Source organism: Stenella coeruleoalba (assembly GCF_951394435.1).
Source record: "Stenella coeruleoalba genome assembly, chromosome: 2".
NCBI lineage: Eukaryota > Metazoa > Chordata > Mammalia > Artiodactyla > Delphinidae > Stenella > Stenella coeruleoalba.
In genome coordinates this window covers 48,413,520-48,428,913 of record NC_137147.1, presented here as the reverse complement: position 1 = coordinate 48,428,913, position 15,394 = coordinate 48,413,520, and the positions used below count along the sequence as shown (strand labels likewise).

The following is a 15,394-nucleotide window of genomic DNA, read 5'->3' as shown; positions in this document are numbered from 1 at the left end:
AAGATACTTGATACAATTTCAATTTTCTTAAATTTACCAAGCCTTGATTTGTGACCCAAGATATGATCTATCCTGGAGAATGTTCCATTAGCACTTGAAAAGAAAGTGTATTCTGTTGTTTTTGGATGAAATGTCCTATATATATCAATTAAGCTCATCTTCTCTAATATGTCATTTAAAACTTGTGTTTCCTTATTTATTTTCATTTTGGATGATCTGTCCATTGGTGAAAGTGGGGTGTTAAAGTCAGCTACAATGATTGTGTTACTGTTGATTTCCCCTTTTATGGCTGTTAGCATTTGCCTTATGTACTGAGGTGCTCCTATGTTGGGTGCATAAATATTTACAATTGTTATATCTTCTTCTTGGGTTTAGCCCTTGATCATTATGTAATGTCCTTCTTTGTCTCTTGTAATAGTCTTTATTTTAAAGTCTATTTTGTCTGATATGAGAATTGCTACTCCAGCTTTCTTTTGATTTCCATTTGCGTGGAATATCTTTTTCCGTCACCTCACTTTCAGTCTGTATGTGTCCCTAGGTCTGCAGTGGTTCTCTTGTAGACATCATATATACAGGTCTTGCTTTTGTATCCATTTAGCCACTCTGTGTCTTTTGGTTGGAGAATTTAATCCATTTACATTTAAGGTAGTTATCGATATGTATGTTCCTATTACCATTTTCTTAATTGTTTTGGGTTTGTTACTGTAGGTCTTTTCCTTCTCTTGTGTTTCCTGCCTAGAGAAATTCCTGTAGCATTTGTTGTAAAGCTGGTTTGGTGGTGCTGAATTCTCTTAGCTTTTGCTTGTCTGTAAAGGTGTTAATTTCTCTGTCGAATCTGAATGAGATCATTGCTGGGTAGGGTAATCTTGGTTGTAGGTTTTTCCCTTTCATCATATAAAATATGTCCTGCCAGTCCCTTCTGGCTTGCAGTTTCTGCTGAAAGATCAGCTGTTAACCTTATGGGGATTCCCTTGTATGTTATTTGTTGTTTTTCCCTTGCTGCTTTTAATATTTTTTCTTTGTGTTTAACTTTTGAGAGCTTGATTAATATGTGTCTGGGCATGTTTTTCCTTGGGTTTATCCTCTATGGGTCTCTCTGTGCTTCCTGGACTTGATTGACTATTTCCATTCGCATATTAGGGAAGTTTCCAACTGTAATCTCTTCAAATATTTTCTCTTTCCCTTTCTTTTTCTCTTCTTCTTCTGGGACCTGTATAATTTGAATTTAGTGTGTTTAATGTTGTCCCAAAATTTCTGAGACTGTCCTCAGTTCTTTTCATTCTTCTTCGTTATTCTGCTCTGCAGTGGTTATTTCCACTATTTTATCTTCCACGTCACCTATCCATTCTTCTTCCTCAGTTATTCTGCTATTGATTCCTTCTAGAGAATTTTTAATTTCATTTATGGTGTGGTTCATCATTGTTTTTTTGCTCTTTAGTTATTCTAGGTCCTTGTTAAATGTTTCTTGTATTTTCTGTATTCAATTTCCAAGATTTTGGATCATCTTTACTATCATTACTCTGAATTCTTTTTCAGGTAGACTGCATATTTCCTCTTCATTTGTTTGGTCTGGTGGCTTCTTACCTTGCTTCTTTGTCTGCTGTGTGTTTCTCTGTCTTCTTATTTTGCTTAACTTACTGTGTTTCGGGTCTTTTTTTCGCAGGCTGAAGGTTTGTAGTTCCTGTTGTTTTTGGTGTCTGCTCCCAGTGGCTAAGTTTGGTTCAGTGGGTTGTGTAGGCTTCCTGGTGGAGGGGACTGGTGCCTGTTTTCTGGTGGATGAGGCTGGATCTTGTCTTTCTGGTGGGAAGGACCACATCTGGTGGTGTGTTTTTGGGGGTGTCTGTGACCTTATTATGATTTTAGGCAACCTCTCTGCTAATGGGTGGGGTTGTGTTCCTGTCTTTCTAGTTGTTTGGCATAGAGTATCCAGCATTGTAGCTTGCTCGTTGTTGAGTGGAACTGGGTCTTAGCATTGAGATGGAGATCTCTGGGAGAGCTTTTGCTGTTTGATACTACGTGGAACCAGGAGGTTTCTGGTGGACCAATGTCCTGAACTCAGCTCTCCCACCTCAGAGGCACAGGCCTGACACCCAGCTGGAGCACCAAGACCCTGTCAGCCACACAGCTCAGCAGAAAAGGGAGAAAGAAAGAAAGAAAGAAAAAGGAAGGAAGGAAGGAAGGAAGGGAAAGAAAGGAAAGAAAGGAAAGAAAGAAAGAAAGAAACGGAAAAGAAAGTTATTAAAATAAAAAAAAATTGGAAGTAATATAAAAAAAGAAAGAAAGAAAGAAGAGAGCAGCCAAACCAAAAAACAAATCCACCTATGATAACAACTGCTAAAAACTACACTTAAAAAAAAAAAAAAAAAAGGAAAGACAGAACCCTAGGACAAATAGTAAAAGCAAAGCTATGCAGACAAAATTACACAAAGAAGCATACACAGAGGTTTTCCAGTGCGTCCTGGTGAGATATGATTTCTGAAGGTGCTCCCTCTTGCGTGAGCATCGGAATCACAACTAACTGCTGAACAATCATCAACAGGAAGTCATTGGAACTCACCACAAAAGATACCACACATCCAGAGACAAAGGAGAAGCCTTTGAGATGGTAGGAGGGGTGAAATCACAATAAAATCAAATCCCATAACTCCTGGGTGGGTGACTCACAAATTGGAGAACACTTATACCACAGAAGTTCACCCACTGGAGTGAAGGTTCTGAGCCCCACGTCAGGCTTTCACCTCGGGGTCCAGCTACAGGAGGAGGAATTCCTAGAGAATCAGACTTTGAAGGCTAGCAGGATTTTATTACAGGAGTTTGACAGGACTGGGGGAAACAGAGACTCCACTCTTGGAGGGCACATGCAAAGTAGTGTGCACATCAGGACCCAGGGGAAGGAGCAGTGACCCCATAGGAGACTGAACCAGACCTACCTGCTAGTGTTAGAGGGCCTCCTGCAGAAGTGGGGTGAAGCTGTGTCCCACCGCGAGGACAAGGACAATGGCAGCAGAAGTTCTGAGAAGTACTCCTTGGTGTGAGCCCTCCCAGAGTCCACCATTAGCTCCAACAAAGAGCCGGGTAGGCTCCAGTGTTGGGTCGCCTCAGGGCAAATAACCAACAGAGAGGGAACCCAGCCCTACCCATCAGCAGACAAGCGGATTAAAGTTTTACTGAGTGCTGCTCAACAGAGTAACAGCCAGCGGTACCCACCACCAGTCCCTCCCATCAGGAAACTTGCACAAGCCTCTTAGATAGCCTCAGCCACCAGAGGGCAGACAGCAGAAGCAGGAGGAAATACAGTCCTGCAGCCTGTGGAACAAAAACCACATTCACAGAAAGATAGACAAGATGAAAAGGCAGAGGGCTATGTACCAGATGAAGGAACAAGATAAAACCCCAGAAAAACAACTAAATGAAGTGGAGGTAGGCAACCTTCCAGAAAAAGAATTCAGAATAATGATAGTGAAGATGATCCAGGACCTCGGAAAAAGAATGGAGGCAAAGATCGAGAAGATGCAAGAAATGTTTAACAAAGACCTAGAAGAATTAAAGAACAAACAAACAGAGGTGAACAATACAATAACTGAAATGAAAAATACACTAGAAGGAATCAATAGCAGAATAACTGAGGCAGAAGAACGGATAAGTGACTTGGAAGACAGAACGGTGAATTCACTGCTGTAGAACTGAATAAAGAAAAAGAATGAAAAGAAATGAAGACAGCCTGAGACCTATGGGACAACATTAAACGCACCAACAGTCGCATTATAGGGGTCCCAGTAGGAGAAGAGAAAGAGAAAGGACCCAAGAAAATATTTGAAGAGATTACAGTTGAAAACTTCCCTAACATGGGAAAGGAAATAGCCACCCAAGTCCAGGAAGCACAGAGAGTCCCATACAGGATAAACCCAAGGAGAAACATGCTGAGACACATAGTAATGAAACTGTCAAAAATTAAAGACAAAGAAAAATTATTGAAAGCAGCAAGGGAAAAATGACAAATAACGTACAAGGGAACTCCCATAAGGTTAACAGCTGATTTCTCAGCAGAAACTCTACAAGCCAGAAGGGAGTGGCATGACATATTTAAAGTGATGAAAGGGAAAAACCTGCAGCCAAGATTACTCCAGCCAGCAAGGATCTCATTCAGATTTGACAGAGAAATCAAAAGTTTTACAGAAAAGCAAAAGCTAAGAGAATTCAGCACCACCAACCAGCTCTACAACAAATGCTAAAGGAACTTATCTAAATGGGAAACACAAGAGAAGAAAAAGACCTACAAAAACAAACCCATAACAATTAAGAAAATGGTAATAGGAACATACATATCGATAATTACCTTAAACGTGAATGGATTAAATGCTCCAACTAAAAGACACAGGCTCGCTGAATGGATACAAAAACAAGACCCGTATATATTGCTGTCTACAGCAGAACCACTTCAGATCTAGGACACATACAGACTGAAAGTGAGGGGATGGAAAAAGATATTCCATGCAAATGGAAATCAAAAGAAAGCTGGAGTGGCAATACTCATATCAGACAAAATAGACTTTAAAATAATGTTACAAGAGACAAGGAAGGACACTACATAATGATCAAGGAATCAATCCAACAAGAAGATATAACAATTATAAATATATATGCACCCAACATAGGAGCATCTGAATACATAAGGCAACTGCTAACAGCTATAAAAGAGGATATCGACAGTAAATAATAGTGGGGGACTTTAATAGCTCACTTACACCAATGGACAGATCATCCAAACAGAATACTAATAAGGAAAAATAAGTTTTAAATGACATATTAAACAAGATGGCCTTAATTGATATTTATAGGACATTTCATCCAAAAACAACAGATTACACTTTCTTCTCAAGAGTGCACAGAACATTCTCCAGGATAGATCACATGTTGGGTCACAAATCAAGCCTCAGTAAATGTGAGAAAATAGAAATCATATCAAGCATCTTTTCTGACCACAATGCTATGAGATTAGAAATCAATTACAGGGAAAAAAAACATAACAAACACATGGAGGATAAACAATGCATTACTAAATTACCAACAGATCACTGAAGAAATCAAAGAGGAAAACAAAAAATATCTAGAGACAAATGACAATGAAAACATGATTATACAAAACCTATGGGATGCAGCAAAAGCAGTTCTAAGAGGGAAGTTTATAGGATTCAATCCTACCTCAAGAAACAACAAACATCTCAAACAATCTAACCTTACACCTAAAAGAATTAGAGAAAGAAGAACAAACAAAACCCGAAGTTAGTAGAAGGAAAGAAATCATATAGATCAGAGCAGAAATAAGTGAAATAGAAACAAAGAAAACAATAGCAAAGATCAATAAAACTAAAAGCTGGTTCTTTGAAAAGATAAACAAAATTGATAAACAATTAGCCAGACTCATCAAGAAGAAGAGGGAAAGGACTCAAATCATTAAAATTAGAAATGACAAAGGAGAAGTTACAAGAAACGCCGCAAAAATAGAAAGCATCCTAAAAGACTACTACAAGCAACTCTATGCCATAAAATGGACAACCTGGAGAAAATGGACAAATTCTTAGAAAGGTATAACCTTCCAAGACTGAACCAGGAATAAAGAGAAAATATAAACAGACCAATCACAAGTAATGAACTTGAAACTGTGATTAAAAATCTTCCAACAAGCAAAAGTCCAGGCCAGATGGCTTTACAGGTGAATTCAGTCAAACGTTTAGAGAAGAGCTAACACTCATCCTTTTCAAACTCTTCCAAATAATTGCAGAGGAAGGAACACTCCCAAACTCATTCTATGAGGCCACCATCACCCTGGTACTAAAAGCAGACAAAGATACTACAAAAAAAGAAAATTACAGACCAATATCACTGATGAATATAGATGTAAAAATCATCAACAAAATACTCACAAACAGAATCCAACAACACATTAAAAGGATCATACACCATGATCAAGTGGGATTTATCCCAGAGATGCAAGGATTCTTCAATATACTCAAATCAATCAATGTGACACACCATATTAACTAACTGAAGAATAAAAACCGTATGATCATCTCAATAGATGGAGAAAATGCTTTTGACAAAATTCAACACCGATTTATGATAAAAGTTCTCCAGAAAGTGGGCATAGAGGGAACCTACCTCAACATAATAAAGGCCATATACAAGAAACACACAGCAAACATCATTCTCAGTGGTGAAAAAGTGAAAGCATTTCCTTTAAGATCAGGAGCAAGACAAGGATGTCCACTCTCACCACTATTATTCAACATAGTTTTGGAAGTCCTACCCATGGCAATCAGAGAAGAAGAAGAAATAAAAGGAATACAAATTGGAAAAGAAGAAGTAAAACTGTCACTGTTTGCAGATGACATGATACTATACATAGAGAATCCTAAAGATGCCACCAGAAAACTGCTAGAGCTAATCAATGAATTTGGTAAAGTAGCAGGATACAAAATCAATGCACAGAAATCTTTTTCATTCCTGTACACTAATGAAAAATCTGAAAGAGAAATTAAGGAAACACTCCCATTTACCATTGCAAGAAAAAGAATAAAATACCTAGGAATAAAACTACCTAGGGAGACAAAAGACCTGTATGCAGAAAACTATAAGACACTGATGAAAGAAATTAAAGATGATACCAACAGATGGAGAGGTATACCATGTTCTTGGATTGCAAGAATCAATATTGTGAAAATGACTATACTACCCAAAGCAATCTACAGATTCAATGCAATCCCTGTCAAATTACCAATGGCATTTTTTACAGAACTAGAATAAGAAGTATCAAAATTTGTATGGAGATACAAAAGACCCCGAATAGCCAAAGCAGTCTTGAGGGATAAAAATGGAGCTGGAGGAATCAGACTCCCTGACTTCAGAGTATACTACAAAGGTACACTAATCGAGACAATATGGCACTGGCACAAAAACAGAAATATAGATCAATGGAACAGGATAGAAAGCCCAGAGATAAACCCACATACCTATGGGCAACTAATCTATGACAAAGGAGGCAAGGATATACAATGGAGAAAGACAGTCTCTTCATTAAGTGGTGCTGGGGAAACTGGACAGCTACATGTAAAAGAATGAAATTAGAACACTCCCTAACACCATACATAAAAATAAACTCAAAGTGGATTAGAGACCTAAAGGTAAGACCGTTCACGGTAAAACTCTTAGAGGAAAACATAGGAAGAACACTGTTTGACATCAATCACAGCAAGATCTTTTTTGATCCACCTCCTAGAGTAATGGAAATAAAAACAAACAAATGGGACCTAATGAAACTTAAAAGCTTTTGCACAGCGAAGGAAACCATAAACAAGGTGAAAAGACAACCCTCAGAATGCGAGAAAATATTTGCAAATGAATCATCAGAAAAAGGATTAATCTCCAATATATATAAACAGCTCATGCAGCTCAATATTAAAAAAACAAACAGCCCAATGCAAAAATGGGCAGAAGACCTAAGTAGACATTTCTCCAAAGAAGACATACAAATGGCTAAGAAGCACATGAAAAGCCTCTCAACATCAGTAATCATTAGAGAAATGCAAATCAAAACTACAATGAGGTATCACTTCGCACCAGTCAGAATGGCCATCATTCAAAAAATCTACAAACAATAAATGTTCGAGAGGGTGTGGAGAAAAGGGAACCCTCTTGCACTGTTGGTGGGAATGTAAATTGATACAGCCACTACGGAGAACAGTATGGAGGTTCCTTAAAGAACTAAAAATAGAATTACCATATGACCTAACAATCCCACTACTGGGCATATACCCAGAAAAAAACATAATTCAAAAAGACACATGCACCCCAATGTTCATTGCAGCACTATTTACAATAGCCAGGACATGGAAGTGACCTAAATGCCCATCGACAGATGAATGGAAAAAGAAGATGTGGTACATATATAGAATGGAATATTACTCAGGTATAAAAGGAATGAAATTGGGTCATTTTTAGAGACATGGGTGGACCTAGAGACTGTCATACAGAGTGAAGTAAGTCAGAAAGAGACAAACAAATATCGTGTATTAACACATATATGTGGAACCTAGAAAAATGGTATAGATGAACCGGTTTGCAGGGAAGAAATTGAGACACAGATGCAGAGAACAAATGTATGGACACCAAGGGGGGAAAGTGCCAGGGCGGGGGGTGGTGGTGGTATGATGAATTGGGAGATTGAGATTGACATATATACACTAATATGTATAAAATGGATAATTAATAAGAACCTGCTGTATAAAAAAATAAAGAAAATAAAATTCAAAAGAAAAGAAGCACACACATACGCACTCTCAAAAAGAGAAAAAGGAAAAAATATATTTCTATATATAAAAAAAGGAAGAAAACAACCAAATCAATAAACAAATCTACCAGTGATAGTAAACTCTAAATATAAACCAAGATAACATAAAACCAGAAGGAAGTTAGATGCAGAAAGCATACCCCAAGTCTACAGTTGCTCCCGAAGTCCACCGCCTCAATTTTGGGATGATTCATTGTCTATTCAGGTATTCCACCTATGCAGGGTACATCACGTTGATTGTGGAGATTTAATCCGCTGCTCCTGAGGCTGCTGGGAGAGATTTCTCTTTCTCTCTTTGTTCACACAGCTCCTGGGGTTCAGCTTTGGATTTGGCCCTGCCTCTGCATGTAGGTCATCTGAAGGCGTCTTTGGGGGAGCCTGAGGTCTTCTGCCAGCGTTCAGTAGCTGTTCTGTAGGAGTTGTTCCACATGTAGATGTATTTCTGATGTATTTGTAGGGAGGAAGGTGATCTCCACATCTTACCTCCTCCATCTTGAAGGTCTCTCTATTTATTTTTTATACAGCAGGTTCTTATTAGTCATCGATTTTATACATATTAGTGTATATATGTCAATCGCAATCTCCCATTTCATCCCACCAACAACAACAACCCCCCTCCCACTTTCCCCCCTTGGGGTCCATACATTAGTTCTCTACATCTGTGTCTCTATTTCTGTCTTGCAAACCAGTTCATCCATACCATTTTTCTAGATTCCACATATATGCGTTAATATATGATATTTGTGTTTCTCTTTCTGACTTACTTCACTCTGTATGACAGTCTCTAGATCCATTCAAGTCTCTACAAATTACCCAATTTCGTTCTATTTTATGGCTGAGTAATATTCCATTGTATATATTTACCACATCTTCTTTATCCATTCATCTGTTGATGGGCATTTAGGTTGCTTCCATTATCTGCCTATTGTAAATAGTGCTGCAGTGAACATTGGGGTGCAGGTGTCTTTTTTTTTTTTTTTTAGCAGTATGTGGGCCTCTCACTGTTGTGGCCTCTCCTGTTGCGGAGCACAGGCTCCGGACGCACAGGCTCAGCGGCCATGGCTCACGGGCCTAGCCTCTCTGCAGCATGTGGGATCCTCCCAGACCGGGGCACGAACCCATGTCCCCTGCATCGGCAGGCAGACTCTCAACCACTGTGCCACCATGGAAGCCCACAGGTGTCTTTTTGAATTATGGTTTTCTCTGGGTATATGCCTAGCAGTGGGATTGCTAGGTCATATGGTAATTCTATTTTTAGTTTTTAAGGAACCTCCATACTGTTCTCCATAGTGGTTGTATCAATTTACATTCCCACCAACAGTGCAAGAGGGTTCCCTTTTCTCCCACCCTCTGCAGAATTTGTTGTTCGTAGATTTTCTGATGATGCCCATTCTAACTGGTGTGAGGTGATACCTCATTGTAGTTTTGATTTGCATTTCTCTAATAATTAGTGGTGTTGAGCAGCTTTTCATGTGCCTCTTGGCCATCTGTATGTCTTCTTTGGAAAAATGTCTATTTAGGTCTTCTGCCCATTTTTTGATTGGGTTTTTTTTTTTTTTTTCCCCAGGGTGCAGAAAGTTCTAATCTCATCTAATCACGAGACAAAGAACAAGAAGTAGGAGGGTCTGTTGGGCCTTCTCAGCAGGTTCATACAAAAAAGGAAAGGTATATGTTTGGCCGTGTCACAGGTAGATAGTGGAGTTATCCTTACGTCTTATAGGAGTCGTGGGAAAGAGTCAACAGGAGAGTGTGAACTCTAGAATGCAAGCTCATACCTCTCCAATTCTTTGATCAAAGAATAAAGCTTTCCTTTGCTTATGAACTGAAAAAAACAAACAAAAAAAAAGTGAACAGTGAGTTTTATCTAAGTCGTATGGGGAAGGATGGTTCTTTGGTTCTTTGCAGGAAGCCCTTTCCTGGAACACAAAATGTTGATGGGGGGGTGGGGGATTTCTTAACTGCTGCTCTTTTCCAAGAACATAGGGCTTAGGTGAAGTTCAACACTGTCTCTTTTGTTGAAGATGAATGAATATCCTTTTTTGCTGAACAATTCAGAGGTGAGAATAAACCTCTTGAGGAGGATCAAGCAGGGTCCAAGAAATAATCTCTTAAAATCTCTTTTTGGTACTGTTTCTTCAAAATCAGTTGAACCATTTATGGAGAAGTGATAGAAATGTTCAGTTGTTTTAGAGTCCTGGACATCAGATATCTTAAAAACGGAATGTCTGAAATGAAGATAAGAAGTATTAATGTGAAAGTTTGTACTAAAGTAAATAACCTTAAGAGCTGCACCTGAGAGTAACCTGTCCAATGGATTCTAAGAAGTTGGTGGAACACCACTCACTGAGTTCCTTGAAGTTAAGATGTTGATGCTCTTGTTGATGTGGTCCACAGCCTTGGTTACCTTTCATGTAAGGGCATATGTGACCCAGTATCTTGCCAAGCTTCCTTACTGGCCCAGACAATGGCTTGTCCAGGGAAAAATCCAACCCATGCATGGTCTGCTATGGTGATGAGTCCTTGAGTCCTTCAAGTTTTATATGAAGTGATTGGGCTTTAGCTCATAGGGCTTCTTCTGATCCTGGGATTAAAGGCCAGTGCAGCACACAAAAGGAATCTGGATGGTCAGATTTTAGTTTCTGAACACGGGAAGCACAGAGTTTGGAAAGCTTAGTTTAGAGGGTTGTAGCCAGATATTGAAGGAATCCTGTAAACCAGAGAACAGTCCAGTTTTTCTAAGCATGCTTTGTAAGAATTAGTGCTATAAAGTTAACTGTAGTTCCTTAAAAATGTCTGGTCATGGGCTTCCCTGGTGGCGCAGTGGGTGAGAGTCCGCCTATACATGCAGGGGACACGGGATCGTGCCCAGGTCCGGGAAGATCCCACATGCCGTGGAGCGGCTGGGCCCGTGAGCCACGGCTGCCGAGCCCGCGCGTCCGGAGCCTGTACTCCGCAACGGGAGAGGCCACAACAGTGAGAGGCCCGCGTATGTGCTGCTGATGGAAAGGAGTCTGGAACACAGGTCCACATGTGGGACTTGCTGTTGAATATCTGTGTAAGGTCGGATCTTAACAAAGGGCACCGCAAAACAGAGGAAAGCTTCAAGTGAGCTTTATTAGGGAGCGCTCCCAGGCGAGGTTCCGGTTTTTTTTTTTTTAATATTGAGCTACATGAGCTGTTTATATATTTTGGAGATTAATCCTTTGTTTGTTGATTCGTTTGCAAATATTTTCTCCCATTCTGAGGATTTTCTTTTCATCTTGTTTATAGTTTCCTTCATTGTGCAAAAGCTTTTAAGTTTCATTAGGTCCCATTTTTTTATTTTTGGTTTTATTTCCATTACTCTGGGAGGGGGGTCAAAAAAGATCTTGCTGTGATTTATGTCAAAGAATGTTCTTCCTATGTTTTCTTCTAAGAGTTTTATAGTCTCGCATTACATTTAGATCTTTAATCCATTTTGAGTTTATTTATGTGTATGGTGTTAGGGAGTGTTGTAATTTCATTCTTTTACATGTAGCTGTCCAGTTTTCCCAGCACCACTTATTGAAGAGGCTGTCTTTTCTCCATTGTATATTCTTGCCTCCTTAGCAAAAATAAGGTGACCATATGTGCGTGGATTTATCTCTGGGTTTTCTATCCTGTTCTATTGATCTATATTTCTGTTTTTGTGCCAGTACCATATTGTCTTGATTACTGTAGCTTTGTAGTATAGTCTGAAGTCAGCGCTTATCAGGCGTCTACTAATCTCATTTCTTTGGTGCCATTGGCCAGAGTAAGCACATGACCAAGCGCAGAGTCTATATGGGAGGGAACTACACAAGGGCCTGGGTCCTGGGAGGAATGACTAGTTGAGGAATAACTAGTGTAAATCTCTTATAAGTATCTTATGGATTACATGAGTTGATTTATATATACATAAAGCACTTTTTAGCATAGTACTACTGCTCTGAATCTGCCCGAAGTCCCACAGGTAGATACTGGAATTCGGTTCTGAAGTTGCCTTTACCTTATGTTTGGAAAGATACATCCATGCTTGCTCTAGTCACAGCCTAACAAGGAAGAGGGGTTGAGCAGAGGGGACAGGTTATGTCATGTGTCAGTCATTGTGCAAAAGGCGTCAACTGTGTTATCTCATTTAATCCTCAAAGCAGCCCATTTTACAGACGAAGAAATGAGGCACAGAGAAACTAGTTAATGGCCCAAGGGCCTGGGTCCAGGCAGCCTGGCTCTGAGGGCTGTGCTTGTCATCACCTGTAATCACTGTCCCACAGCTGTGTACACACAGGGACAGCAGGGGAGACAATGAAAGTGAGGGAAAACAAGGACTGGGGTGCAGAAGAAATCAGGGCAGCATTCCAGAGTCTGTGTATATTTTTTTCCAGTGCTTGGCCCTTTGGGTTTTCTGTAGAAACTGTTCTTCTAGAACCCTGACTTTTCTTTGGCAATCAGCTTTCCCATTCGGGGCAGATGTATGGGGAGGGATTTTTTTTTTTCCTAGGTGATCTCACTTGATTCTCATATCTGAACCAAGCTTGTTAAGTTGAAAATCTTCCGATGTGTTGTGAAAATGATGGCTTGGTGGCCCTGAACGCTTGCCAGAGAGCGTGCTGTGTCTCAGAAGACCGTGGCAGGACTCCTGCCATCCCGGGTGGAGAACACACAGGTCCCAACAGAAAATAGTCACTCTGGTTCTCCTGCTTCCATATCAAGATTTATGACACATGAAGGTGCCAAGTTGGCAGGGTGAGAAGAACAGCAGCTCACATTCACAACTGTGTCTCTTAAGATCTGCCCAAATGTGGCTAGAGTTGCACTTTAAAGGGTTTTGGTAGTTACACATTTGGCGGGAAAATTGGGAAATGTTAAAGAAATAAAGTAAGGTGGAGTCACTGTTTTTAGATTAGTTTTTGTTTATGTGAACACAGAAAGGCCTGGGTAATTAATGTGTCTTCAGTTAAAAGAGGAAGAAGATTTATGAAGATAAAGCAACATGGAGGCCATAGAAGATGCTACAGTTACATAGATGGGTGTGAGTCATGCACCTTCAGTGCCCTGAACTTGGAAGCCCATACGTGAGTGATGAAGTGAGCTGTTTTGAGGTTAATTTCTATTGCAGTTATCAACAGACTTAAAAGTGTTGGCTTAAATTAGGAAGCCATTTTGATCTTTGATACTGCAGGGATTTTTGCCATAAATATTTAAAGGAAACTTGCCAGCTTCTCAGGGTGGCCTGTCATTAAGGAAATTGGTGCTCTGGGAGCTTCCCTCTTCCTCCTTCATAGTAGAAATCGTTTCCTCTGCCCAGAAACTCTAACAATTTGGGCTTAGAATCGTGCTATGGACTGAATAAGAGTTTGGAATCTCTCTGTGCCCTGTTCCCTCCTGCCTTGCCTCCTCGCTTGAGGTGTTTATATCATTTTAAATGAACGTCTTCTGGATATTTCCAGCAGGAAACATTCTAGAGCATTAATTATGATTTATCTTGTGTAGTTTCAGAACTTGATAAGAGCTGTTTATTCCCACGTTCTGCATTGTTGGTTCCCTGTGCGAGCACGTGGGATATGTTCTCTGTGCATCACTCTACACCTCAGATGTCTAGTTTATCTAAGAAACCTTTAGTTTTTTGACTTGTAGTTAATTACATGCATATTTGTAACAGGGAAAGCCATGAAGTGATACTTATCGTGGAGCAAAATATTGTTTTTGAGATACATCCTTTCTAGTTAAGTCCTTATTCTTGAAATAATAGAGGCTTTGTTCATTCATTGGTTTTGGTGAGTGAGGTGCGTCCAGTGCAGACTCCTTCCTGATGTGCGTGAAATGATGTACACTGAAGCAGCCGGTGTGGTTGGCGGTTTCTGTCTGATTCCCTGGGCCCAGCCAGAGCTGTGTCACCAGATGCAGTAGGCATCCCTGATTTGATGCAATGGAGAAAGAGGGTTCGAAGGGAGCCAGTGAGAAAAGTAGACAGGATTAAAGGAAAAGAGAGCAATTTCTGGTTGGGTCTGAGTAAGGTTTTCTGGGTCTGGAGACAAGCCGGAATGTCAGCTGCTGAAAAATGAAGCTGAGAGTTGACATTCACTCTCATCTCCATCCCAGCATGCTCTCAAAAGCCCTTTTTGTTTTCCTAGATCAACATTTATTAAGATGCTGAAGAGAACAAAGTAGGCTAAAATGACCCAGATTTGTTTTTACTGTGTTTCTACTTAGACAGCCGCTGCCTGTCCTTTTAATTGAGTTGTTCAAACCATAGCTGGGAAGCCACTCAGCTGATGGCGTGAGACCACACCCCCTGTTCCTTTTCAGGTCCCGGGGCTTAAACCTGGCTCCTGGGAGTAGGTCTCTGGTTGCAAAGCTCTGTCTTAAGGCAAACTGGAGTTATGAACGCTTCCTTCAGAGGCCAACAGTGCCTTTGCATTTCGCATCCTTAGCAGCAGAGCAGAGCCCCCAGCCCAGGGCAGGATTAGATGGGGTGGCTTATTGACATGACAGAGCTCAGAAAGGCTTCTTGTCCCCCAGATCTCTCCCACACCATGAAGGACTCAGTTCTTTGTGTTAAGAAACACCTTTTAAACAAATGCTTACTGTTTGCACCATAAGAGAAATAGCTTATTTTTCCAATTTTTATGTGAATTGGCTACATTTGATCCATTCTTTCTCATAAAAGCTGGGCACCTCTGAGGGGCTCACAAGTTGGGGACCAGGACAAAGGAGTCATATGGATGTCAGGCCTGGATGGGGGTGGAGGGATGTAGGGAAGGGCTCCTGGCTATCACTGTGTGGATGCTGAATGCTGATGATGCCCACATCTGTATCCATAGCCACAGCCCCTCTCCAGGGTCCCAAATCCATATTTACAGTTTCCCTTTGGCTGCATGTATCTAAAGGCCAATGGGCACTTTAAGTGTAGCACGTTCAAAACTGAATCCATCTTTTCTTCCTTTTTGCCCAAACTCATACCTTGTCTTCTGCTCCAATTCTTCCTGAACTTCTCCCCCATTTCCCCTACCCAGTCACTTGTCCTGGAAATTGTATGTCAGCCATTCC

General features: G+C 40.3%; 1 protein-coding gene across 15 annotated transcripts in view; it reads left to right on the top strand.

Annotated features, from left to right (window-relative positions):
- The window catches only part of FRMD6 (FERM domain containing 6), a 446,878-nt gene that overhangs the window by 201,787 nt on the left and 229,697 nt on the right, over window positions 1–15,394 (top strand). The gene's annotated exons all lie outside the window — the stretch shown is intronic.